This window comes from Euprymna scolopes, chromosome 26 (assembly GCF_053919585.1).
Source record: "Euprymna scolopes isolate OS-2025 chromosome 26, ASM5391958v1, whole genome shotgun sequence".
Classification (NCBI taxonomy): domain Eukaryota; kingdom Metazoa; phylum Mollusca; class Cephalopoda; order Sepiida; family Sepiolidae; genus Euprymna; species Euprymna scolopes.
The window spans coordinates 8,776,011-8,801,281 of NC_136507.1; the positions used below are offsets into that span (position 1 = coordinate 8,776,011).

The window sequence follows — 25,271 nt, forward strand, 5'->3', positions numbered from 1 at the left end:
TTTTATTAACTGTAAAATACACGTACGCTCTTGAAAGGATTGAGCGGGAAAATGAAACAGAGGGCGCTTTTATTATGAATGTCAATCCCAAGGGGGATAACTCTTAACAACAAATTAAATCATAACATTTTCCCCGTCCTAAAGTATTCAAGTAAGGGGTAATTAATTATAGACAAATTTTTTTTTTTTTTTTTTTACAATCACATAAGAATCATTTTATTTACAAATAACATATGAACCCAAACTGCAGTTTTTTTCAGTATTTAGTCACAAAATCCTTATATTTACTAGGGAATTGTCGAACTCGGGACGACCTCCGCACAGATTGGCAGGAATGCTGATTTTCAGTATTATTTTTTAGTGAAATCTGATTTTCTTCAAGATCAGACGATTGATTTTTGTCTTCCTCATGACCAATGTTTTCATTAGTAGAAGGTTTAAATAAAGTCTCTGAAGTAGTAGGATTATTATTAGAGTTTTCTTCAGTTGATGAGTTTGGAGCTAAGTCTCGAACGTTGACAGTGGTTTCAGTACCAGAAGGTAGTTGAACATAAGCGTAGTGGGGGTTGACATCTATTAGGGTGGCAGGCGTTACAGGAGGGTCATGTTTACTTGTTTTAGTGTGGTTTCTAATATATATTGGGCCTGGTTTAACCCAAGAAGGAATTGAAATTCCGGAAGCAGATTTACGACTATATTTAAACAGTCTATCATGGGGAGTCATATTAGTGGCAGTACAAAGTAACGATCTAATTGAATGAAGTGCGTCCGGTAGTATGTCTTCCCAATAAGGTAGTTTCATTTGATTAGAATGTAATGTTGTTTGAATGGCCTTCCATAAGGTACCGTTGAGTTTTTCAATCTATCCATTACCTTCAGGATGATACCTACTTGTTTTAGAAGTAGCAATTCCTTTTTTGTGTAAAAAATCCTTTATTTCTCTTGCTAAGAAATCAGAAGCACGGTCAGTATGTATCATGTCAGGCAAACCAAAAATTGAAAAGAGTTTGTTTAGACAGTGGATAATGGTTTTGCTTGTCATATCTCTGCAAGGAAAAGCGAAAGGAAAACGGGAATACTCATCAATTAGAGTAAGTAGATATTTGTTGCCATGTATAGAAGTAGGTAGAGGGCCTTTAAAATCAAGATTTAATCGTTGAAAAGGTAATATGGCTTGAATGAGAGTCCCTCCATTGGTATTGGCGAATTTGGGTTTCAGTAATTGACAGGATGAGCAAGAGTCAGTAATATTCTTAATTTGATCCAAAGTAAAAGGGAGGTTCCTCGTTCTTATAAAATGGCTTAATCTTGAAACACCAGGACGACATAATTGTTTATGTAAATCACGAAGATCTTGTAGATTGTAAGTAAGAGCAGAGATGCGAGAGAATGTGTCAGCAGCAATATTTTCAGGTCCAGGTCGATAAACTATAGTGAAATTGTATTGGGATAATTCTATACGCCAACGACATATTTTGTCATTCTTAATTTTAGATTTTCTTTTATTGTCGAATATGAAGCTGATGCTCTTCTGATCTGTGATGACTTTAAAGTGCCTGCCGAGTAGAAAATGTCGCCACTTACGGAGAGCTTCTACAATAGCGGCTGCCTCTTTTTCTACTGCATGGTGCTTAATTTCGTTAGTATTGAGAGTTCTTGAAAAAAATGCAATAGGACGACCTTCTTGATTTAGTGTTGCAGCAATGCAATAGTTACTAGCGTCCGTTTCTACTTCAAATTCTTTATTTGGATCTACCGTTATTAAAGTGGCGTCTTTTAGATCATTTTTCAATGTTTGAAAAGATTTTAATACAGATGGAGGTAGTGGAAATTCTTTGTTTTGATTTAGTAATAAAATTTTATCAGAAAATTTTTTAATGAATTTGCAGTAATAGGAAAACATTCCAACTATTCTTTTTTGAGATTTAAGATTCAGCGGAGGTGGCATTTCGAGTAATGGTTTTAGTCTTTGATAATCGGGAGCTATTTGATTATTTTCTATTGTGTAGCCGAGTAGAGTAATAGAACTAGAAGAAATTATGCTTTTATTTTCATTTAAAGTGATGTTATATTGTTTAGCAATTTTGTAGAATTTTTGAAGATTGTAATCGTGTTCTTCTTGATTTTTCCCACATATAGTTACGTTATCAACATACACAAAGGTATCGGTTAGATTTTCTTTTTCTATAATATAGTCTATGCTCCTCTGGAAAGCACTTACTCCATTGGTGACGCCAAAAGGAAGACGAGTAAATTGAAAAAGTTTGCCACTTACTTCAAACGCGGTGAATTTACGATCAGCATGATTTATAGGTATTTGGTGATAAGCAGATTTTAGGTCGAGAGTAGAGAAGATGTTATATTGAGCGATGTCGTCTACCATCTTATTGATATTAGGCATTGGGTAAGCGTCTAGTTCCGTGAATCTATTGATGGTATCGCTGTAGTCGACTACCATTCTTTTCTTATGATTCCCATTCGAAGTTACAAGAACCTGCGCTCGCCACGGAGATATCGAAGGTTCAATTATGCCTTCTTTCAACATTCTAGCAGTCTCTTCTTTTATGAATTTGTTGGCGGCAAAAGTGTAACGTCGGGATTTTGTCGCAATAGGAGTAGTATGAGGAGAAAGATTAGAAAAGAGAGGAGGGGGTGGAACGTTTATGGTAGGAAAAAAATTATTCGTGTTTATAGCTCCAATTATAAGTTTGTCTCTAGGACCGTCGAATTTAAGTGTTACTTTTTTATATTTTTTAAAAATATCTTTTCCGATTATTAAATCAATGAAAAGGTTTTCAATGATTTCAATTGTTATTCCAGAATGGGTTTTATCTTTCAGTATTAAATCCACGACAGCTTCGCCAGTTATTTTAGCATGTTGATCGGAAGCAGCCAGAGCTATAGTTTTGTTTTTAGGTATTGTGAAGAGTTTAAGTTTTTTAGCAGTATTTTCATTAATGAATGTTTTTACACTGCCGGAGTCCACCATAGCGTTCACGAAGTGCCCGTTAATTTGGCATTGAGTGAATGTGACATCTTTGGAGTTAGTTCCTAGTCAGGATAGAGAAGGTGAGGGGTAGTCAGAGTCGTCGTAAAGAACAGTAGTATGAGTGTTAGAAATAGAAGATTTACACACTTTAGCCCAATGACCATTTTTTTGCATTTTTTACATTCGGCGTTTCGTGCAGGACATAAATATCGAGGATGACGTGATTTTCCACAGAAAAAACAAACCCCTTTTGGATGCATATTTTCTTTAGTCACAGCTATACGATTGTAGCCCGAAGGATTATTTGTAGCTGCTACAGTAAAGTTATTTGCGTAGCTTATCGAATGCTTTTCTGCTTGTTCAAGAGATCTGGCCGTGGCATATGTGTCTTGTAAAGTCAGGATGGGTTTTTCTAACAGTCGTTGTCGGATGGACGAAGAAGAAATTCCGCCGATGAAAGCTTCCCGAATGTATTGATTTTTGTTTTCTTCAGCAGAAACCGCTTCGAAGTTACATGTTTTGGCAAGCATTTCCAATTGTAGTATGAAGGCATCTATATTTTGTGTTGTTTGTTGCTTCGTCGTCATCAATCGATATCTATTATAAACAATATTTTCAGGTTTTAAATAAGCGGCGTCCAATGTTCTTAATGCACTATCGTAGTCGGTTTTATCGCTTATTAAATCGAAAACAGAGGCTGAAATACAATTGATCAAGGCAAAGAAATTATCTGAAGTGTTTTCGATTAATCCGTTATTATGTGAGCGGATATAATTCTGGAGGGTTAATTTCCAATGCCTATAGGATTTTTCGGAATTAGGGCATGTAGGTTCCACCTCGAATCTGTCGGGACGTAAGATTCGATCCATTATTTTTTTTTTTTTTTTTACAGTTAATAAAATTGAAGTGAATAGTATCAGTAAGAAAAGAATTGCCTTTTAGAAAGGTTTTATTAACTGTAAAATACACGTACGCTCTTGAAAGGATCGAGCGGGAAAATGAAACAGAGGGCGCTTTTATTATGAATGTCAATCCCAAGGGGGATAACTCTTAACAACAAATTAAATCATAACAGTTCTCACTATCTTTTAGCACATACAATCTTTGTTTTCTCCCGTAAAGTGACGTTTGTAATTAATTCACATTCAAAATGAATTTTTGTATTATTAACGGCCGTCATCGTTCTGTTAGTTTTTAACATAGTCAGCTTTCGTAATATTTTCCACGTTTAGAGATTTATTATTGAAAGATCCAATCCACTGTCTAATTGGAATTTAATAGCCTTCCGAAAATGTTAACCGTTACGTATGTGCGTAGATTTTCATCTACGTCGTCCTTAGTTCTGGTTTGGCGTACACGGCTTCTATTCTGAGTTTTTCTACAGTGCAAAATTTTATGACCGGTCTTGTTGCACAAATGTCATCTTTTTGTTAAAAATGGGCAATCCCTTACCCAATGTATTCCACCACATCTGAAACAAGCGCTTCGGTGGTTAGTGTATGTGTGCCATTTCGACCGTTTTTTCTTAGTGTCTTTTTTATATTCACGATGTCTTCTTCGATATTTCTTGCATCTTTTTTTTTCATAATTTCAACTTTTTTACAATCCTCAATTTTTGAAGTGTTAAGTTCAGTTCATTTTCTAATTTTGTAAGGACTCTGCGCCTGATTTCCGCATCTTTTCCCGAGGTTAACCCTTGCGCAAATACAAGATATTAAAAATTGTCTGCTGTTAGTTCAGACAACTTTAAGTCATCACAGTGTTTGTTTACTACAGCTGCGTAGGTGGCAAAATCGTCATTATCGTCCTTTACCACATTTAAACATCTCCAGCGCTTATGGAAAAGAGACGTTTTCGACAAGAAAAGTTCTGTAAACAAATTTACCGTCTCATTGAATTATAAATCTGCTGTTTTCCGAGGCAAGATGTAATCCACGAATTTATCATGCTAAGCCGTTTTCTAATTTTCGTAGTAGAAGTCTGGTTCTCTTTTGATAAGACCAGCTGCTGCAGTCAATATTAAAAAAAATATCTTCATAACGCCGAAAATACTCTGCGAATGATTATTCCTCTTCCTCGTATTTAAAATTGTCTATCGCGGTCCATTTCGTATTCTTAGAAAATGCTGAATTGCTTTCCGCATTCGCATTATTCTTAACAATTTCTGTAAGCAATTCCTCTGTTCATAATTGACACCCGGCGAACTGTTTCTCGGTTCGTAGTTGACATTCCGCATACTGTTTTTACAATTCCTTTTGCTGGTCTTCGAATTGTGACTGACGCTTTCTGGCATCGATATGCAACTTGGTCAAATGTTCCAACGCTAGTTTCAATTCGCCCATTTTGCTTTGTCAGCATTATCAATTTCAAAACGTTCGCTGAATTTTACAAAACCGTGTTATTCTTTCTTATTTCTTCCTCCATACAATAAAACGAACATAAAAACATAAATGTATAAAAAGTTCATTGTCTTAAGAAAAAAAATTAAGTGTATATTTTTCTAAGAGAAAAAAAATAACGCCCGATTTTAGCAGCGAAAACAACTAGTGACGAATTCTTTTTCCAAAATTATAAAATTGAACTTTTCTAAGTCACGACGAAACTATTTCTTTTTGCAGAAGTACAGCGTGACGGACTGTTTTCTTTTCAACTCTTTTTTTCTGTAATGATCCGCGTTTTTTTGTTTGTTTTCTTTTTTAGTTACCGTGAACCTTTCAGTTGCAAGTGTTGTGTTAGACACTTCCTTAGGCTTGATAACATTTGGGTCCGACGTCGTTAGTATTTTTAGAATACTATTTCAGCGCGAGTATTTTCCCAATGTCGTTGCTGGTTTCGGTTTTAGTATGCTCCTTGAATCCAATGTCCTCAGTGTATAGTTTTTTAGAACACTGTTTTTAAACGTGAGTACGTTCTCCGAATCCAATGTCGCCAGTGTTATTTTCACAAAGAAAACAGAACAACGGAATGCAGTTTAAACAACTGGAACAACGACGTAAAAAGGTTACGACTTAAAACGTAAACGTAACCGAGCAGGCGGGGTCGCCATGGTATATAATCCACACCTGGGATCAAAAGGTCTATGGTTTATATAATGGATAGAGCAGTCAATTTGGAGGGTGACCCCCCACAACAATATTCCATGAAGTTTTTAAGTAAATCATTTATATTCAAATATAAAAACATATAATTATGCCGAACTATGTAACAGATATACATTTAAATATGTATAAATGTTTCTACATTTGTATTAGTGTTCATTAATTTAGATTATTTTTCGAAAGTTCCACAACAAATAAAACGGGAAAAATAAAACGCCGTTAACTCGACCGTTTTCATGAAGCATTCTTCAAAATAACTTTTTTCCTAATATATTTTTAATTATAAATATGTTTAACTTAATAATCACAAACGATCATACAAATATTTTTTTTCACAAAATTAAACATGAAATGTAACGATATTATATATATATATGCATATATATATATATATATATATATATAAATATATATATATATATATATATGTATATATGGTACAAAACGTTGTTGAAATTCAAAGACTTACATTTTTTATTTCATATAACTCTTGTTTATTTCATCTTGGATCTCCTCGTTACAGCCGTTTCGTTAATGAGAGGACAATTCTACGTTTTTATGTTTTTATAAATATTTTCTTTCTCACCAACTCGGCAGATGTAATTTCCATCCGATGTTACCAACAACAAGTTAATTTTGTACATGATAAACCTGCTGCGTTCGTTTGGGGAAAAAATCCATCGCCATGTTGTTACAGATTGGCTATCTTGAGTACCGTGCAGACTAATATATATATATATTAGAGAGAAAAAATCTAGCTCTTAAAAATTGTTCTCCTGGAATGTGAGAAGTAATTAAAAATGTATATGTATCGGCGAGTCTTATTAAACTGTAGAAATAACAGTTATCACACCTTATTTAAAATCTGAAGGCCGGAAAAATGAATTTTCCAACGCTGTATCATTTTCTAATTCGCGTCGGTTTGTTGTGTATTGCATTACTCATTCTCTATCAACCATTATTTCCCTTGTTAAAACATTATTTTATTTCGCCTATTTTACTCTCCCCTCTCTCTCTCTCTCTCTCTCTCTCTCTCTCTCTCTCTCTCTCTGTTTCTCTCTCTCTCTCTGTTTCTCTTTCTATATATAAACACACGCATGCATGCGTACACACACACACACACACACACACACACACACACACACACATATATATATATATATATATATATATATATATATATATATCACAATTGTTACCGTTTGATTTCTTTTGTGTTTTCTCTCAATTTACGAACAACACGATAGTTATGGCGCCATGAAACATCTTTTTTAACCACAGTCAGCGAAGATAATTCTCTCTAGCATTGAATATATAGTGACAAGGTCTTGGCATTTGTTTTGAAGTTTCAGTCAGAGTTCTTTGTCTGTTGCGCATGATAGGAATTTTACGCGCAAAGTCATTGAGTGTAAAGGCACGTGTATATCACTGATCGGTGATCAGTGAATAATCGTAAATTTTTATGTCAGTTCGCATAAAATAGTTCTATAACTCCGCGAAATAAATAAAAATTAAAAGGAATAATCTAGAATATCGAAATGGAAGAGGAATAAACACTGTGTCAGAGTCTGGGAACAATTTTGAACAGATAATTACTTTTAATTACAACCACTTTTACTCACTATTAACATGGGTTCCGCCGGGTGCAGAGTTAAGTACAAGATAGGTTTTTAATATGGGGAAAATCAAGCTTCCTAAACAAGTAGATGGAGTTATTCTAGAAGAGAAATAGCGTTCGCTAATACAAATCGGTGTATTCACTAATTAAATGGACCTTTCAGGTTACCTTCCACAATAGTAATGCTCTTTACAGTTTATTCATATGAGGATACACATCCAAACGCCTCGAATGTTTCCAAGCAGATATCTATTTCAATCACCCTCTCCATTTGAGTCATGTGAAAACATATCTGTATTTACTACATCCCGACAATCTAAGCATGTTTTACGCAAAACAAGCAATTTGTCGCAATCATTACAATAACATTAAGCTTCACGAATTGCTAATCATGCTTAAGCTACTGGCCTTTCCCTAGAATGTGTTTTCGTGTGATTCTCTTAAACAAAGGGAATGTTACTTTGTAATTAAATCATATTATTTATACTTTAAACTGGTCATTTATTCAATATATTATTCGCTCTAAATCATCTGCAAACACTGGCGGGGGGGAGAAATCAAAATCACTAATCCGCCATTTCATTTATAGTGATAATTTCTTATTTCCTTCCGAACCACCTGTTTTTAGTCGCGTGCAAGCGACTCTATTCGTCGGTCGGTCGGTCGGTCGGTCTGTCGGTCGGTCGGTCTGCCGGTGTGCCCGTAACACTTTTGTGCTTAGCCTTTTTGGTTAAAATCAAAGGTTTGTTGTTAATAGATGATGTTCTTAGCTTTTTAAGCTTTTCTTGGCCTTTTGGCCAAGATCAAAGTGTATTATCTGTTCTTACTACATGCTGTACTTATGTTTGTAGCTTTGTGATATAAAGTGGGGGATCACTTTTCTGTATTAATTCAATGTAAAATAATCACCCACTTTACAACCACTCAGTCTCAAAGCCATTAAAGTCATTCTCCAGATCATTCAAGTTGTTTTTGAAGGAATCCAGTATTTTTTTAAGCATTCAAGTCATTCTTAAGGTCATTCAATTCATCCTTAAGTTCATTAAAACCATTCTAAGTCATTTACTTTTTACTTATTTAAGTCATTTCAGCCCATTTTTCGGTCATTTTAGTTTATCTTTCATATCAATCCTACATTCACGCATTTATTCATTACACGAGAGCACGCGACTAATGTTTATCGTCTTAGAAACGACTCACATATTCTCTCTTTGACCCATGTAACGTCATATAAGATTCTTGCCGTCCCCTCTTCGTAAATGATTTTCAACTCGAATTATCATATTGACATCGCCTAATCTCTAAGCTTTTCCATCCTATCTTATTCTAAACGCACTAAATTATATACCCCAGCGTCTATCTCACATTTATTCGCCGTTATTACAAGACAGTAGATAGTTATACGTCCAAATTCTCCAATATCCCATCTTCCTCAATGTGAGATTATATATAAGTTCATAAGATCATTGCATATATCAATTCTCTTATTCTTACCTCTCCAGCAAATTTCAAGTTTTTTTTTATTTAAAACAAAACTGAGTTCTAATCCATGTTTGGAAAATCAAAGGTGAATAAAAAAAGCACATTTTTAAAAGTACCTCTGTCCCCGAAAATAGGAAGGTCATACAATCTAATCTAAGACGTTCGCACTAAGTCAGTAGATCAGTACACTTTAACCAAGAAAGCATTAACGTGGGCATCACGTATTTATACGAACATTGCTGTGAAATATAAAAACAAACGAAATAAAACGTTATTCTGGTGTGTTTATGGATACAAGTTTAGTTAAAACAATTATACTGATATTACATCTGAGCTGATAAAATATAATTTTTAGTTCCTGCAAATAAAACGAATTTGAGTTTATTTCTTAATTGTTACTTAGTTATTTTTTGTCGATCGTCAATTTCGCCCTGACACATACTTTTAGTATTTCGTGTTTTCCTATTTAACGTTTGGTCATGCAATCAAAGTTGTCGTTTCATGTGTGGAGAAAAACATAGTAAAGACACAATATAATTCATTATACTAGCCGGATTAATCAATATAAGATAAAATGCTCTTATTTAATCATTAAAACGTAACGCGAATTTGCCAATATGCGGCAGTTCAAAAACACTATTAGTTGTTGCCAAAATATCGTAAATAAAAGTAATTTTTTTACTATCATTATTTTGATGAGTAAACCAGAATTTGAAAGGCATGACCTTTTTCCGTCTTAGTTGTGCGAGGAATGGTTTTTCACAAGTTTACAAGAGTTAAGCTCTTTAATTTAACAATAATAAAATGTTAAATTATAGTTCTTATACTATGCAGTCAAAAACGATTAGTCCCCCTTCTTTTAATGTTACTTTAATAATTATTTCATGCAACGTTTAATTAAGAAAAAATATAATTAGTAAAAAAATCTGCTCATGAGTTTTTTATCACTAGTAAACTATTTGTGTCACTATATCGACATATATATATATATATATATCTCTTGTAAGCCGCATCACACACACACAAACAGACAGAGAGTAGGAACATTTATAATACGATATATATATATATATATATGCATATATAAAGAAAGAGAGAGAGAAAGAGAGAGAGATAAAAGAATAAAAGAAAAGAAATACAGATCAAATACAATTATTTCTGTAAAATTATTACGAAATTGTTACTTTATAATAACAAAACAAAGATCAGGTCAGACACATGAATTTACGTATAACAGAAATGTTATTCTTCTAGTTTCACTTTCTCTTTTAACGTTTACCTCATGCTCCAAGAAAGAAAATCAAGTTCATGATAAGAGACGCACGGATAATAAACGTGCTTTCGTGTACAGAGACAAGTCATTCGTTGGTCGGTCGTTACTGGCAAAAGCGAAAAGAATCTAATGTTCAAAGGAAGTCCAGTTCTTTCTTTCATAAAGCAAACATTCTATTCCTCAGATTTGATGCGGTGCTTGTATTTGAGAGGGAGAGAAAACGGAAGAAAGAAAATAAAGACCGTCGTGTACTAAGACTGGTTCTGTTTAATTTATTTTTATTTTATTTTCCTTTCCTTTTGAAGTCAGACAAGGTAGAATCTGGGATTCATAGCAATATCAAAACCAACAGCTTCCGACAAACAGCAAATGTTAGATATAAAAGCCGCAGCACGAAACTTCAGATCAAATACCGAAGTAAATCTATATATGTTATCTCGACAGCCAACTGACAATGAAAACATTAAACCAAACATAAACAGCTATTGGGAATAAAAAAATATATATAATAAGATCATGTTGAAACGCTACCAAGGTGCAAATTGGCAATGACTACACTGGGTTGTATATGCCAAAACCGACTTTGGCTATACGCATATGCTCCCGTCTCTCCCTCTTTCTCTCTCTCCCTCTCTCTCTCTCTCTCTCTGACACATATGCATATATATATACATACATACATATATATATATATATATATATATATATATATATATATATATATATATACGTCTGTTAGTATACCTATCCCACTAGAGATCTTTAAATGTTGAGAAAATACATTTTATTTTTTAATTATTATTAATAGGAAAGTTAGAACGCAGACAGGTTTTAAAATGTCTATTTCAGTTATTTAGTAGATTGATGTGTGCGTAATAGGGTGTATTTTTACTTTCGTTTTAGTTTGAATTTGTAATATTCAATATCATAATTCAGTTTTTACACGGGGAATAAAAGAGTTTTCTAATTTAACTTTTTATGTTGAAGGTATTTCATGGAAATATTTGAATTATTTTTAAACTGTTAACTTGATGTAGAACTCCAAATAAAATTTCCAGCAAATTGTCTCTTAAGATGAAATCGAAAATGTAATAAATAGGAATGTGAAACTTATAATTATATATATATATATATATATATATATATATATATAGAGAGAGAGAGAGAGAGAGAGAGAGAGAATATAACAATATCAAATAGCATTCTATTCGCCGATATACTTTACGATTTTCGTAAATATAATTATCAAATATTTCTGTTATTTTACACTACAATGGTCTTCCTTCAATAACTATCTATTTGATAATACGTGAAAACTAACAATGCGTACGTAGCTTACAGGTAAAGATAACTTGAAAACATAAAGGTGAAGTTCTCAGACTGTGATTGATATAGATAAGTCGAAAGGATAGTCTGAAGAGAAAAATGTTATGCCAATGAGAAAATATGAAAGTATAGAAAGACAATAATCAATTTTTTTGTTTACGAAATGTTAGTTTATCAACATGTGCTTGCTTAAGAGTTGTATCTATATACTTTTCTAACACAAAATAGATACCAAAATATAATTTAGTTCGTAGATTGTTTCTTGATGTCTTAGTCACTTTTTTCTCAAATGTGTAAATCTTCCACGAAATTACTTCCACCAATGTGTTTATGTTTTCAGCCAGGTTATTAGTTTTCTTGCGTACATCATGACACCCACTGTATTTGACCAATTGTCACAAAACTTAGTCAAATATTGTCCATAGTTTGACTTAGAATAATTTTATGTAGAGGATATGGTCGAGGTTAAAGTCCTCAAAAAGATAATCGCTGCACTTGTCGAAAATTATGCAACTGTTTATCGTAGAGATTCGGTATTTGATATTTATAATTTATTTGACAATAAAGTTTCATATTTTATTATTTAATACCTATTATAGACAAGAGAGACCTGTGTTATAAATCAAATTGGTCTTCGAAATATTTATCTTGTATCCTCAAGTGTTTCAAAACGTTGTACAGTCTCATTAGTCCCCTGGCTAATAAGGATTACGTGTTATGTTTTAAAGTTCATTGTGCAATTGTAAATTTAATAAGGGTTTGTTAGCGTTCAATTGAAATTTTGGAACATGATTTTTTAATGATTTGGGTTGTATTGGGAGTAATATATTTTCAATTTGAAGCAAAAACAAATACGCAAGAACAATACGTGGGATAATGATCAAATATTTTTCCTTGATCTTTCTTTACTGCTAAAACGAAATTGTATTAGCACCACATTAAAAAAATGACAATCGTACGTTCGAAAACGCTCCTTCTCCGATGGAAATAAATTCTTTTCTTTGCTTTGAAAACAAAAGATTAAGTTATATTCATCAATTGACCAATGAAACATCATGCAATGTCCACAACTTTATAGCAAAACGAAATAATTCAAATGCGAATCTAGTTTGTGCTTAAATACTAGTGCAAAAATTGAAGTTGAATAAATTGCAGAATAAAAAATACTTAGTTGTTAAATAAGATTAATATGCTTTTATTTATTTATTTAGACTATTTATGTTAATAGGATTGTTAACTGTATATACCTGCTAATATTTCGTTAATACGTCGAATTATGGCGATATTGATAAACGGTTAAAATGCAAGTAATGAATCCAGATAATAAATTTTTAATAGCTTGGTTATTTTTATCACATTTTTGATTGCTCACAGTATTATAGGAATATATTTAACCTTATATTAATTATGCATTTTTATACGTTGTACTGTTGGGTCTCCACAATAAATCGATTTAGAATCAGACATTCAAGGAGAAATCAATTAATAATAAGCGAATTATCGTAAATGAAATTGCGATTAATGGATTAGTAATGCATTAATTATAATCAAAGGCTGACCTGCCAATCATTGTCATAATTTATTGTAATGATTTAAAACAAATGAGATTTCCGGCATGAACAAACGAGTTGCATATCATGGTTTTATTAATGATTAGTCATTATTTCGTAATCGGATTCGTAAGAAGATAGGTATTATGTGTACCATTAACTGACTATAAATAATACTCACCTGTCCCTGCCTCCTCCAGTTTTATACAGAATTGTATATACATACACACACACACCACACACACACACACACACACATATATATATATATATATATATATATATATATATATATATATATATATATACACACACAATTCTGTACATATATATACATATAAGATTTTATTTTAAAAATTTTATTTTAAAAATTATATTTTAAAAATAATATATATATATATATATATATACAATTCTTTATAAAACGAGAGAACATATATATATATATATATATATATGTATATATATATATAGTCAATTAATGGCATAATGTACATATATATGGTTGTGCGGCTGTGTGTCTGTGTGTGTACCTTATTGCTTCGATATTTTGCTATAGAATTTTCATCGTATTCCTTCGACTCTTTTTAATTATAACGGTTTACTTAATTTTTATTAAGTGGTTTCCTTTATAACTATGTTGCCATTTTATTTTATGGGGAACTGTCACCGCCGGTAATTTACCGCTCATGTGACATCAATAAAACATTAAACTTTCACATTTTATTGTAGTTGATGAATGTGCACTGATGCATTTTTACAATAATTAATTACTGCAGAGTATCAGTAAACTGTTTTTTATTTTATGTTTATTTAGTTTTATAAATGTATATTATATAATTCATTCTTTTTCAAATAAATATTCATAAAATGAGTATTGTATTTGACATAAACATTTAAACAATAAAAAGCTTACTTGCACAATGACCACACTTCTTATATTTTTCGTTTTTTTTATTTTTAAATCTACCGAAGGAACAGGCAAAAATGAATATTTAATGATATTTAGCGGGTGTGTTGCATAGGGATGAGGTCTTTTATAAGAGATGGGATGGGGACATATATATTGACGAGGGGAAGAAGACATTTATACTGTTCTGTTGTTGTTTCTTCTTACTTACATATATTAGCGAGGAGAGAGGGGGTGATCAGTTCTTTTAACACAGGAGGGGACAGTCATTATTTATGATGAAGAAGGGGACACATTACTATGATGAGTTATACAATGTTCATTATTAACGATTGCACATTACCTGTGTTGTATAAAGACGACACGAAGACGGCAGATGTTCTTTTATTCCATTTGACCGGTCGAAATGATTATGAGATCCATGAATTCAAAGTTGACTACATGATTAAAGGTTTTCCCTTCGCTTCTAAAGGGGACCCTCCTCTGACTGCCTTCGCTGACTGCTCTCTCTACCCGACTGTCCCGACCTGGACTGAACTAGCTCCTATATTGAGAATTCATTTCTGCCATAACGTCATACATGTGTCTGTAAACGTGATCGACCCATGTTGCCTAAACATGAGTGGTTTGCACATGTTTCCACACCATTTCTGCATACAAAGAATTCTCACTAATCAATTTTTTGTCCTAACTTAGTTTCAATATATTTTTTTTAATTGCTATCGGTCGGTTTTCTTAGCTGGCCATATTTTAATTCAGTTTTCATAAAAAGCATTGAACAATTAAAATTCATTTTACAACAACATATCTAAACTATTTCATGTGAAATTGAACAATGCGAAATTCCATTTCTGAACCTTGCTTACAAAGTTCGAATCTCGGTCTATCTTAATCTCATTTTCACTTATCTAATGTTTTTCTTAGTTACAATAAAAAGGGAACCTTTCTTGTAACAGATGCTGAGCCCATCAATGGATACACAAAACCGATTTATTGAATAGTCTGTTCAATCGTTGGTCATTGTCTGAAGTAAATTTTACGAATTGAGGTTAATTCCTATTTCATTCACCTAAATTATTAAGAGTGAAATTTGATTTGGAATTTACATCTAAACATTGTTTTTACTTAAAAGATAACATTAAGAAACTGAGTAATACAAGTTTCATCGTGAAATCACCATGAATTCTACTTTTACTTACGTTGTATTGAAACTGAGCGACCCCTAAAATGTTTAAATGTTGAATATTTGGTATTTTTAAACATTTTGGAAAAAAAAAACTGGTAGAAAGTGCATAATCAATAATGATCTGCTGAAAAAGACGAAAAAAACTCTCCCAACTTTACGGCCAAATGATTCGGTTTCGTATTTCTGTGTATTAATGAAAGTAAATCGATTTACTAGAGCGATGTATTAGAAACAGAGAACCCCTTAAAATACTTAAATATTGAATTCTTTGCATTTTGCTTTAGATTTGTTAATTTCCAATCGCCATTATCTGCTCAAAAACTTGAAAAAAGATGAAAAAATATATGCGGGGTGTTTATAAGTCAGCCGATAAAAAGGGTGCGTCGGCGTTATTGTTGCGAAATCAGGCAGGCGAGAAGTTAATTTTAAATTAAAAACAAAAATTACTTACATGTTTATCCATTTCAATAATAAACCATGTTATCTGCCTAATTGGCATGTCACAATTAGTGAAGTCTTCCATGATTCAACGAAAACAATGATTTCCGCCATATTTGTTTTGTCACGTGACATCTGACGTTAACATAAAGGAAATAGCTAAAAAGTTTTATTTCTTTAATAATTAATTTCTACTTTGTCTTTTGTCGTAATTAATGGATTGATATTTTCATTATCGCTGCATAGAAATTCAATAGATACCACTTTACTTGGAAATCAATATTTCAATTGTCAAATTTCACTACAATTACAAAGAAGCACAAGCACATTTAAGATTATTCTCATATTCGAAAGCAAGGTGTTTTTATCCAAAAAAATGTCCGAAATTAAGAAACTAGTTTGACGGACTGTTGTTTTTATTAAAATAATTTAAATAAAAAATAATAGTTGTCCAAAGTAATTTTTTTTATTTATCCTACAGCATTTTTAGATTTTTATCTGTTCTTTTCTTTTTCTAAATAACCATTGGTCTCTCAGGTTGTTGGTTTATTCTTTAAACAGTTTTTAAAAAAAACATTCGATCGATTAAACACTAAACTTTCATTCCAAAAAAAATCGATTAACATTTTTAAATTACGTGATTTTCCAGTGCCTGATCACATACAGGTCTATAGTAAAATCAAGCCCACATTTTTTTCTCTCTGTCAGCCTGTGGAAGGATGGGAACTAGCAAGCGTGCATAGCATAGCTTCGATTGGCATACCATTTTAATTTAAGATATTGCACTTCAAAATTCTCTTAGCGTTTACAATAACCATCAACAAGGCTCAGAAAATCATTTTGCATTTGTGGGACTTATATCTACAATCTGATTGCTTCTCACATGGGCAAGTATATGTTGCGTTTTCTACAGTCAGCAAATCAAACATCTATATATGCATAGAAAATGGAGCATCTAAAAATATTTTCTATCCACAAGTACTGAGAGCATAAACAAATAAGAAAAATGCATTTATTTCCCTTCTTTGTTTGTCTTCTATTTAAGTAAACTGAGCAACGCAGGTTTGGTTACAGTTAGTATTTATATAAAAATCGTCAGTTTTCATTAATAAAAAACAAAATTGATTACTGTACACGCAATAACCATTAACTCCGAGTGGCTTCCGGGCCTTGATAAGTGGTGATTACCATGTAAAAATACTTGAACGATTGCTTTGAAATTTTGCTGTAACATTTTAATCACACGGGTTATATAATAATATAAAAATATTGCAATATTACTTTTTTTGAAGTCAATGTTTCTCGAGACCAGCCGGTCTCCAATGAAATTGCCATGTTTTCGGTCACGCTTTCTTCCCCCTTGTTCTTTCTTTAACATTTCTTTTCCGGTGGTCTTCAACTAGAGACATTCTTTTAAAAAAAGATTTTGTTCGTTTTTTTTTTCGTCGAATTATTGGCGATAAATCATTAAACTTTCAAGTAAACACAGTCATCATACTGTATTAATTTAACAATTTCTGAATGATTGGGGATGCTCACTTTGGCTCTTTTGAAAAGATTTATTCTTGTTTACATGCGAGAATTTTGAACGCTAAAACAAACGCTGCTTTCAAAGTTTAAAACATTAATAACAACACAAAAAATAAAAACATTGAATACTCTTTTTTACTTTCCAGGTCAAATTTATGTTTTAACGTTTTAACACAAAATAAATAAATGAAAAAGAAAACCTCTACGATAATTAAAAAGGAATTTTAATTCACATTTCGCACATGCATCCAATACCATGTTGCCATTCTTTTCGTCCTTTTTTAATTAATTATTATCGATCTTCCACTTAACTTTGTTGGTTTACTAAATATCTTATTTTTCATTCCGATTTTAACAGACTTATAGGTGCTCTTCTGAAAGAGGCTTAAGCCGGTGACTTCAGCTGTGTAGCCTGAATTTCAGTAACCTAAACAACAGATGTGGTTTAACAATTTTCTTGTCATTTTCCCATCGATTTATTATCGATAAACGACTAAACTTTCATAAAAATAAAATGCCTCGCAGACTATTACACTTAGGTCGTTGTACTCGCAGCGTATACGTAGTTCGACGTATAGTTGTCAATCAAACGATCATAGAATTATTTCAACAGATATGCCATTTTAATTTAAGAGATTGTATTTTCTAATTCGATTGGTGTTTGCAATCACTATCAACAAAGCTCAGTGACAATTTTTACAATTGTGTTGATTACATATACACACTGATTGCTAATATATTGCGTGTCTTACAGTCGGCAAAAAAGGTAATCTCCACATTATGCACAGAAAATGGAACACTCAGAAATAGTGTGTACCACAAGTTTAGGAAATTAAGCATAAAAGAAACATGTATTTTCTCTTTCTTGTTTTTTACTATTTAATCAATCTGAGTCACATAAAGCGTGGCTAGGAGAAGTTAATACATGGGAAACGATAAATCTGTCGCCCTAAAGTAAACAACACTATAGCTTTATTTTAAAACGTTTATTGAAAAAATCAATTCCGGTAACTTGATTTTATGTAGCCGCCTTCAGCTTCAATTACCACCTCGATACGGGTCCGAAACTGGAGCATGAATTTTCCACAAACACCGGCGTTAGCTCGGAGAATACTCGGCGAATACTAGCCGGATGGCGGAGATCTGACTGTCTTTGACGTTGTGGGAGGCCATGTTTATGATGTTCGAAGTAGTTCAGTGTATAGAGGTCAGCGTAGGAGGGGGCTAGTGAAAGAGGATACAAAGTCGTAGCAGTCCTTCTGAAGTTTAGTCTTTGGACTGGTGGGCCAGCGCTTAATTCTGCTACCACACCCAGGGTCAGTCAACACCTACCTTATTGCACCAGGGGATCACCACACTCATATCAAGTTAAACTTTGGTATTGATTTAAAGTCGACTTAGAAGATGTGCGGTGACATGATGTGGCTCCTACTATAAACCACGCCCAAAACCGTAACCGTGGCCAGAAATGTTGCTTTCATCAACTTGTCCACGACTCTGTTATTCGTGGCAATCCAGCGATTCATTTTGAGGGTGATGGCAATGGTCCGGTTTTCAGAACTTGGATCGGTAGAGAGCCTAAGATACAGCGCCGCATCTCCGATCTCATTTGTTGAATATTGTGTCACTTTAAAACATAATAGAATACTAATTTTTTTCAAAGGCGACAATTTTATCGTTTCACACTGTATACATTTATGTTGAAATGTGTTCCCCAATTATATTTCACCTTTTATTTATACCAATTATTTACTTTATGAAGCTCGATGTAATTACAGAGCATGTTACAAATAAATGAAAAAACTCTATATTGTGACAATTTGCAGGGTTTTCCATCTTACCCTGTATTTCTTCCAGTAAAGTGGCATGCGGAATTCTTGCCAGCAACTTTTTTGAAGCGCAAAATTATTCATTTAATTATTATATCAATCAAAGTAAGTTCACACGCAGGATTCTTGTAAAGAATTGTGCATTGTCAACGTACTTGAATAAATAAACGGCAAGATAGGCAACATCTTGAAATTTGGAATATAAACGTTTGTCATTTATTTGTTGTATATATATAATATGATATATATATAATATTATATATAAATCTATTATAATATAATATTCTAAAAAAAGATTAAACTGCTCCTTAAAGTTAGCTAAATTATAAATGATATATATGTGTATATATATATATATATATATATATATATATATATATATATATATATGTGTGTATATGCATGTGTATGTGCATGTGGATGTACAAGAAATTGTACCAATATTTGCAGTTTTAATACTACTTTATATATAATTTTCCATTTGTCATGGATGTTAGGTAATGCCAAATACAACTGGGACTAATATAATTCCGTTGTAATCACAATTCATTCACACCGTTGCTGTTGTCGTTTCACTAGTTTTTTTTTAATAGAAAATTAATTGACTTCGATTGAATGATTTTTCTCATCGTAAAAAATGAGTACCTGTTCTGCTAAGAGAGAAAGTTGAACGGCTTTTCTCGCTTTACACTCCTAGTCCATATTGTACGTCTGCTCATCCACACTTCAGTTTCTTAAGAACGGCCGGATTTTATGTGACTACCCGCCTAGGATCCACTTAAATTATCCATACCCGCTAAGGTAATCTTTTTAAATCGAAATTCTTGAAAATAAGAAAAACAATAAAACAATTGGAAAAGAACAACAAAAATGAAGCAAAAACGAGAGGAACAACAATAACGAAAAAATAAAAAACGAATAAATAATAATAATAATAATAATAATAATGATAATAATAATAATGATGATAATAATAATGATAATAATAATAATAATAATAATAATAATAATAATAATAATGATGATAATAATAATGATAATAGTAATAATAATAATAATATTAATAATAATGATGATAATAATAATGATAATAATAATAATAATAATAATAATATTAATAATAATAATAATAATAATAATAATAATGATAATAATAAGTATAATATATCTGAACTTCAAATCGTGCCTAAATTAATCATTGACAATTTGGACAAAATGAAGATTTTCCCACACTCATGAACATTTCAAATGCATGGGTACAGAGATTTCATAAGTTTTTTACAAGCTTATACAATTCAGTATTCAATTAATTGACTTGGAAAATGCAATTGCGGTCCAATATGTATGCAATTGCCTTTATATATATTATATATATATATATATATGTGTGTGTGTGTGTGTGTGTGTGTGTGTGTGTGTGTGTGGATCCTACATTTTCACCGTTCAAGTTTACGATTTTAAATGGGTTCTTTGTGGCAAATAGATGGCTGAAAACGTTTAAAATTGTACTTATTTTACCATTAAATACTGATCAATATTTATCTATATTGACCCATAATTTTGCACCGAATTGATGTCATGATACTTTACCTTATCATAATAGTCCATAAAGAATTTTACCGGAAACGCCTTGGTAGAGTCTGATAAAAAAATGGAACAATGAGATAAACTAACAGGTAGACAGATAACATGTGGGGAATGTAATGTAGTCGATATCGAGGAGGAAAGACGGAAACAGGTGACAATTTTCAAATCCATATGTAAATATATATATATATATATATATATATATATAAACAGAGATGTGTGTGCCACAGACGGTTTCTGATTGGTTAATCCAATAATCACATCTCCTAAAAAACTATGGTTCCTACGTTCTTAACTTTACCATAAAATATTATGCCCTTTTTTATTGTCCATCTTGGGAGGGTCTATTTTTCCCTAACTTGCCATTTACAAATTACAAAATTAAGAAACTTACATCAGCCATCACAATCCAACATTACTAAAGTGTCGTCTGGCGCTAGCCGCACACACGTACACACAACACGAAAACAAACGCTGTCCTCCAAAGGACGGACTATTAGTACTGCTACCATTCCCAGCACCCGCGCACACACGCACACACACACTCTGGCGCTAGCCGCACACACGTACACACAACACGAAAACAAACGCTGTCCTCCAAATTTTTAACTATTACTTACTTACATCTTATAGTCTGCACATTTTTTTTTATTTTAACATATTGATAATATTTTAATTTCCGTTAACACTTTCATTCATTATTTCTGTTTAACCTGCATTTAATCAAACACTTTACAATTACCGTTTAGTCAATAACAACCTATTTTATTTTTCGGGTTTGTATTACTGTACACATAGATTCGAAAAAGTGTTTACCGATGTATTGGAACATTCAAGATGGCGTCTTATTCTCTCTTTAACACGGTAAGTGTGGGAAAAGACGTTATAAATAAAAAAAACCGGATAAAATACTATTAAAAACTCGCTCAATATATGTTACCGTGACATAGGTTGACAGATATTCGGCGGGCTTTTATTAGTATTTTGTATAGTTTTTTTTTATTTATAACATCTTTTCGCAAACTTACGGTGTTAAAGAGGGTGTGAGACGACATCTTCAATTTTCCAATACATCGGTAAACACTGTATGTTTTTCGAGCTGAATAAACATGTTACATTGAATAAAAACACGAAAAATATATCCAGTTTGGTAGAAAAGTAACTTATCTTCCTTTTGATAACATTTAGTTGTTATATATTTGTTGTTTTGACAACTTTTTCGAATCTATGTGTACAGTAATATAAACCCAATTTTTATTTAAAAACATTTTTTGGTTTGTCCCAGACGGACCTCTGGACATCCTTCCCCCGAACGGGGGAACAAGCATTTTCTCCCCCCTTCGGGCATTCCCCCCCCCCACTGAAACATTCAACAGTGACACGACTAGACACACAGTATACCATTAACTTTTTTAAAAATAACATGTTTTATTTATTTTTTTATTTATTAAATGTAAGAGAGTAATTCGGGTATGCATACTAAACTGTTAACCGTTAGTTTGCGTGTTCGATCCTGATCGATTCTACTTTTTTTTTTTAATTCTATTTGTTTATTACATCCTATCTGAAGCGGGGAGGGGCTATACCCTTTCCTTCCACCTCCCCCCAAGGGTGGGTTCCTAACGGAAGGGCGTCCGATCCTCCACCCACCTACGGGCAAGCAGGGGGAGCTGGCCACCATCCCCCCACCAAAAGGGGAAGCCTGGCATTTTCTCACCCGAAAGGGGGGAGCTTGGCAGTTTCTCCCCCCAAAGGAGGGAGCCGGTGTCCCCCAAGGGTGGGGGGCGAAGAGGCCAGGAGGAGGTGACTTTTTTCCTTGGGGGGGGGGAGAAGCCTCCAGGCACCCTCCTCCCTGAAGGTGGGGTTGGGGATTATCTCTCCCTGAAAGGGGGAGACCGGCACCAAGCATGTAAATCCAGAGGGGTGACTTTTTTTGTTACCCCTCGGAGTGGGAAGGGGGCCGATCACCCAGGCAACGCCGGGTAACCATTGCTAGTATATATATATATATATATATATATATATATATATATATATATATATATACGTTTATATTTATTGCATTTATATATTTTTATTTAATTGTGTTGTGTATAGATCTGTCTTGAAGATGTCTACTGCGTGTGGCAATGTCCATGATAAATTTCGGGAAGCCAAAATAGTGTCAAATGGTTCATGCAACAGATTCAAAGCATGCTAGATGGAAGAATAAAATAAAAATGAGTATTTTATTTATTTTATTTCTATTCTTGCATCTAGCATGCTTTATATAAATCCATTGCATATCTATTTTACAAAGATGCTTCCGGGAAATATATTTTGTAACATTGGCACATACAGTAGACCTCTTCAAGTAAGGCATATCGATACATAACACAATTGAATAAATATTTACATATATATTCATATATATATATACATGTATATAGGTATATATTTGTGTATATATATATATATATATATATATATATATTCGTTAGCGAATTGGAAATTGTTTTTGTATTCTACCTCATAATTGACTACATTCCATTCCCCACATTGTGGTATCATTCCTAAGCTTATATATATATATATATTTATATATATATATATATATATATATATATATATATATAAATATATATATATATATATATTCAAATTAGGCGCATATTAATACACATACGAATTGTAAAATGCAGTTAACACCCATATGTTTCTTAGTTTAAACTTGTGTAAGGATATTTCCTGCTAGGAAATAAAGAAACATAACAGAGAAGTCAACCAGAGGAATTCATAAACGGGGGACGTTATCTTGAAGAGTGAAATGGAAAATGCACTAACGCGTCAGGAAATAGTCCCATAAAAATGAACATAAAATTTACCAGACTCAGGTTTAGTTTTTTTGGAATGTAATAGACTGATGAAAGATGAATACCAAACATGCAAGTAGAAGAGATTTTTAAACTATACATATGGATCTAAATACCTAATATAAAGGTCATAATAATTTAATAAGATGTAAAATGCAGATAAATCCTTAGGAATTCTGATCCATATTGAAAACCTAGAATACGATTTGCCATAAAAAATCACACACAGAAAAGAGTTATTCACCAATACATTAGTAATTATCATTCTACAACACCTACGTTATTTCATTTTCATTTAGATTAAGTGTTTGATACAGGGATTTGAGAGTAGAATAAATACAAATCGTGCGGACGAATAGTGTATATATATATATATATATATATATATATATATATATATATATATATATACATATATATATATTTAATTTACTCACATAAAATTAATATACGCAAGTGTAGATTTATGCGTAAACTTTAAGTATTTACTTTAAAAGTGCTCAATACGTAGGTAGAGCTAGTTAGTAAGTTATAAAATGTATATGGCGATTTAGCGACACTGAATATTCCGCGTTTCTTGATACTATGACCACAAAAGTACATTTAACAATAAAAAAACACCGTATGAGAACAACTCTGATGAATAAATACTAAGAACTCAAGGAAAGCGGACCTTCGCCGGTAGTCGAATGGAAAATAATAAGACAAGCTACCACATGTAGGGACCTAGACGACCCATGTAGATTATTCCTTCATGAAAAATTTGCTATCCTGTACTTTAAAAAACCCCGACATCTATTAAACTGTAGAAGAGAAATAGCAAACAACTGTATTCACAAGATAAATTTACTCTAGGATAGCGATACAAAATAGTTTTAAAACTAACAAAAACAATAAAAATAAACAAATAAATGAATTAAATAAACATGAATATACATAAACCATCACATATATATGTATGTATATATATGTATATATATGCAAATATGTGTGTACACACACACACACACACATATATATATATATATATATATTTATATATAAACTAACATTAATAATAAAAAAAACACTAACCTAGATTTAAAACAGATCAGGAAACTAAATATCCAGGCTAAATAGAGCACACACTAAGGAGCAGGTCAACCAGAGGTCAAATAGGACTTTGTCCGTGAAATGCATGCTCATTGGCTGATAGAGAGGGCGCGGTGGATACTAGAAAGCTGATTGGCTAACTAAAATTTCATTAGAAGATGCGCATATAAAAACGACAAACAACCACAGAATTCCCGCTTAAACCTGAAGAATCCTAGAGTGGATGAAACGCGGAATATTCAGTGAAGCTTAATCGCAATATACATTTTATAACTCTCTATATACATATATATATATATATATATATATATATATATATATATATATATATATTAAGCTGAATGCCTCTGTGTGTGTGTGTGTGTGTCTGGTCACGAATAGGCTCCTATATGGTTAACTATTTTATAAAAACCGATTACGTATAATGATAGAAGATGTATCGAGACACAGGAATGGGTATGTTTGATCTGGCAGAACAGTGGTTCATTAAAATTGTGGGGTCTGCGTTCGC

The 25,271-nt window shown here is 32.4% G+C and overlaps 1 pseudogene; it reads left to right on the forward strand.

Moving 5' to 3' along the window:
• The first annotated feature begins 8,482 nt into the window (after positions 1 to 8,482).
• On the forward strand, positions 8,483 to 8,619 carry LOC145248473 (U2 spliceosomal RNA; annotated as a pseudogene).
• Positions 8,620 to 25,271: the final 16,652 nt, after the last annotated feature.